The sequence below is a fragment of the Perca fluviatilis genome, chromosome 1 (genome assembly GCF_010015445.1).
Source record: "Perca fluviatilis chromosome 1, GENO_Pfluv_1.0, whole genome shotgun sequence".
Taxonomy (NCBI): Eukaryota; Metazoa; Chordata; class Actinopteri; order Perciformes; family Percidae; genus Perca; species Perca fluviatilis.
The window spans coordinates 2328219-2333218 of record NC_053112.1 but is presented as its reverse complement, the minus strand read 5'-3'; the positions used below and the strand labels follow the sequence as shown (position 1 = coordinate 2333218).

General features: G+C 39.3%; 1 protein-coding gene across 1 annotated transcript in view; it reads left to right on the top strand.

Annotated features, from left to right (window-relative positions):
- Nucleotides 1-5000, top strand: part of LOC120566106 (calpain-2 catalytic subunit-like) — a 41707-nt gene that overhangs the window by 12052 nt on the left and 24655 nt on the right. The gene's annotated exons all lie outside the window — the stretch shown is intronic.

Below are 5000 nucleotides of genomic sequence, written 5' to 3'. Positions count from 1 at the left end.
GTATTTATCATGTTAAAGGGGTGATAGAATGATTATATAGGGTATTTATCATGTTAAAGGGGTGATAGAATGATTATATAGGGTATTTATCATGTTAAAGGGGTTGATAGAATGATTATATAGGGTATTTATCATGTTAAAGGGGTGATAGAATGATTATATAGGGTATTTATCATGTTAAAGGGGTGATAGAATGATTATATAGGGTATTTATCACGTTAAAGGGTGATATAATGATTATATAGGGTATTTATCATGTTAAAGGGTGATAGAATGATTATATAGGTATTTATCACGTTAAAGGGGTGATATAATGATTATATAGGGTATTTATCACGTTAAAGGGTGATAGAATGATTATATAGGGTATTTATCACGTTAAAGGGGTGATAGAATGATTATATAGGGTATTTATCACGTTAAAGGGGTGATAGAATGATTATATAGGGTATTTATCACGTTAAAGGGGTGATAGAATGATTATATAGGGTATTTATCACGTTAAAGGGTGATAGAATGATTATATAGGGTATTTATCATGTTAAAGGGGTGATAGAATGATTATATAGGGTATTTATCATGTTAAAGGGGTGATAGAATGATTATATAGGGTATTTATCATGTTAAAGGGGTGATAGAATGATTATATAGGGTATTTATCATGTTAAAGGGGTGATAGAATGATTATATAGGGTATTTATCATGTTAAAGGGGTGATAGAATGATTATATAGGGTATTTGTCATGTTAAAGGGGTGATAGAATGATTATATAGGGTATTTGTCATGTTAAAGGGGTGATAGAATGATTATATAGGGTATTTGTCATGTTAAAGGGGTGATAGAATGATTATATAGGGTATTTATCATGTTAAAGGGTGATAGAATGATTATATAGGCATTTATCATGTTAAAGGGGTGATAGAATGATTATATAGGGTATTTATCATGTTAAAGGGGTGATAGAATGATTATATAGGGTATTTATCACGTTAAAGGGGTGATAGAATGATTATATAGGGTATTTATCACGTTAAAGGGGTGATAGAATGATTATATAGGGTATTTATCACGTTAAAGGGGTGATAGAATGATTATATAGGGTATTTATCACGTTAAAGGGGTGATAGAATGATTATATAGGTATTTATCATGTTAAAGGGTGATAGAATGATTATATAGGGTATTTATCATGTTAAAGGGTGATAGAGATGATTATATAGGGTATTTATCATGTTAAAGGGTGATAGAATGATTATATAGGTTATTTATCATGTTAAAGGGGTGATAGAATGATTATATAGGGTATTTATCATGTTAAAGGGGTGATAGAATGATTATATAGGGTATTTGTCATGTTAAAGGGGTGATAGAATGATTATATAGGGTATTTGTCATGTTAAAGGGGTGATAGAATGATTATATAGGGTATTTCACACTGTTCCTTATGGTCTCCTAATGGGGTATGTAACATTGGTTGGGCTGAAAATGGCCTGGTTGATATTTTATTGGCCCTTATGCATCCCTGTGTTTTGGCCCTATTTGTAACAAGAGCTTTTCTTCCAAATATGGTATGCTCATGAATATTTAGATGAGCTGCGCGCTGATTGGTTGAGCGACTTGTCATACGCACATATTAGAGACGCGCGCTGATTGGTTGAGCGAATCCCCAATACACATACATTAGAGAAGCGACAGAATCTCATATTCCAGACACTGCAATGTTTCATTACCAAATTCACTTCTGAGACTTTTTTAAGCGAGAAATCAACTATATAAAGCTGAAATATGGGCCGTTTTACAAAATTTGATGGCTAATTGCAAATTTGGTAAGACGTGTCGGACTTTAGGAGCTCCACACAGTCTGACGAGAAAGCGGCAGCCTGCTGGGCTCCATACCCAGCGCAAAGTCACCCTTTGTGGATACTGCATACGGGGCTCCGCGGCCAGCTCCCGGGCGCATAACTAGAATATATTTACGGTTTGAATTTCGCACGCCACTTTGATTTTAAGGCATTTTTATGAACGCGAGGCGTCTTTGTAGGACGAGCAGCTGCTTGCTATATGTCCCATTCATTACAATGGGGAAATACCGCAGCTAGCTAGCTACACTGTCGCCATAACTAAATTATATTTACAGTTTGAATTTCGTCACGCCACTTATACAACATCATTCCCCAATGTCTTATAAAGCTAACCATTGTGTCCGATTTGATTTTAAGGCATTTTTATGAACGCAAGGCGTCTTTGTAGGACGAGCAGCTGCTTGCTATATGTCCCATTCATTACAATGGGGAAATACCGCAGCTAGCTAGCTACACTGTTGCCATAACTAAATTATATTTACAGTTTGAATTTTGTCACGGCATGAATATTACAGGTTCCTCAAGGTCTTACAAAGCTTAGCTAACACTTGTCCGATTTCGGATATCAATTGAATGTATTTTTGTGAATGTCAGAGTTAGGAGGAGGCTAGCTAGCTCTCATTGATGGACTCCATCTCACCGCGGCTCTATCAATGAGACTCGCGGACAAGAGGCGTTTATTTCCCCGATTGTTTGTTTAAATAACTCAACACACATACATAATACCCATTATAAGATTTACTGGAACCTGAGGGCTGCGGTAAAAGATTGTGGGCGTAACAAGCTCGCTGACACTGCGGTCAGGGCGGCGATGTAGCAACCCAGGCAGCACCAACACCGGCACTAAACTCCGACACACAGTCGGAGAAAATTTGCAATTAGCCATCCATTTTCGTAAAGCGGCCCATATTTGAGCTTTATATGGTTGATTTCTCGCATAAAAAAGTTTCAGAAGTGAATTTTGTAATGGAATAGCAGAGATCTGCGTGACCTAGATTCAGAAGACTACCTGATCTCAGGTCAGTTGTGTAGCCTATGTAAATGTTGGGGCGTGACTGTTCTCTTAAGGTTCTGGTTTTGAGATGCTTGCGTAAGCAACTCAGCTTTGTTGGGATTCGCCCGTTTTCAGCGGCAGTTTCAAAATATGAGATTTTCATAGTAAAGGGGTGTCAGTGGGACTTTCAGCTTCTATGTATGTCCTATTTACCCACCGAACTGTCGTTATTCAACTATGACAGGGTAAAATCGGTTTTGCATTCTATCACCCCTTTAAGTTCTGGGGTCCGTAACGATTGTCAATAACAAAAACAGCTTATCAACTTACTTATAACTTTAAAATCAACACACATTCAAGTTGAGTTCTCTGTTTTCTGCTCAACTTTTGTACCAGGACCTGGAGTACAGCACCGGTACCTTTAGAAGGTCTACTTTCTCTAATAACTAATGTATTTCAGCTGTGAGAATAATTAGTTATTTGTCCAAAGCTATTTATGTTTGTAGGGAGAGGGAGAGATCAACTACCCTCCGTTACACCAACACTGTGTATTCAACTTCACTAACAATTCATCAATCTGTATAAAAGGGAGTCCAGATTGACTTCGGTCTGAGAAGTCCTGATGTAAACAAACAGAAACAAAAAGCACTTAGGAGGATATATATGTACATAGACAGCCCGCCCCATTTTTCCTTTTCAGTTTCCTCGGGTGCTTTTGCTTCTTTTCTTCCAAGGAAACATGGCTGCGTTGCATTGTGGGATACGGGAGTAACATGTAGTGAACATTGTATGTACGCTCAGAGTAACTGTGCATTGTTGGTTATTTGTGTGAATGGGAACTGTTTTTGTGATAGGGAACTGTTTTTGTGAAAGGAAACTGTTTGTGTGATGGGGAACTGTTTGTGTGATAGGGGAGGGTTTGTGTGATAGGGAACTGTTTGTGTGATAGGGGAGGGTTTGTGTGATAGGGAACTGGTTGTGTCATAGGGAACTGTTTGTGTCATAGGGAACGGTTGTGTGATAGGGAGGGTTGTGTGATAGGGAACTGGTTGTGTGATAGGGAACTGTTTGTGTGATAGGGAACTGGTTGTGTCATAGGGAACTGTTTGTGTGATAGGGAACTGGTTGTGTGATAGGGAACGGTTTGTGTGATAGGGGAGGGTTTGTGTGATAGGGAACTGGTTGTGTCATAGGGAACTGGTTGTGTGATAGGGGAGGGTTTGTGTAATAGGGAACTGGTTGTGTGATAGGGAACTGTTTGTGTGATAGGGAACTGGTTGTGTGTATAGGGAGGGTTTGTGTGATAGGGAGGGTTTGTGTGATAGGGAACTGGTTGTGTCATAGGGAACTGGTTGTGTGATAGGGAACAGTTTGTGTGATAGGGAACAGTTTGTGTGATAGGGAACGGTTTGTGTGATAGGGAACTGTTTTGTGTTAGGGAACTGTTTGTGTGATAGGGAACTGTTTGTGTGATAGGGAACTGGTTTGTGTGATAGGGAACTGTTTGTGTGATAGGGAACTGGTTGTGTGATAGGGAACTGTTTGTGTGATAGGGGAGGGTTTGTGTAATAGGGAACTGTTTGTGTGATAGGGAACTGTTTGTGTGATAGGGAACTGTTTGTGTGATAGGGAACGGTTTGTGTGATAGGGAACTGGTTTTGTGTTAGGGAACTGTTTGTGTGATAGGGAACTGTTTGTGTGATAGGGAACTGGTTTTGTGATAGGGAACTGTTTGTGTGATAGGGAACTGGTTGTGTGATAGGGAACGTTTTGTGTGATAGGGAACTGGTTGTGTGATAGGGAACTGTTTGTGTGATAGGGAACTGTTTGTGTAATAGGGGAGGGTTTGTGTGATAGGGAACATTTTGTGTGATAGGGAACTGGTTGAGTGAAAGGGAACTGGTTGTGTGATAGGGTAGGGTTTGTGTGATAGGGAACGGTTTGTGTAATAGGGAATCGTTTGTGTGATAGGGAACAGGTTGTGTGATAGGGAACAGTTTGTGTGATAGGGAACTGTTTGTGTGATAGGGAACAGGTTGAGTGAAAGGGAACAGGTTGTGTGATGGGGAGAGTTTGTGTAATAGGGTAGGGTTTGTGTGATAGGGAACTGGTTGTGTGATAGGGAACAGGTTGTGTGATAGGG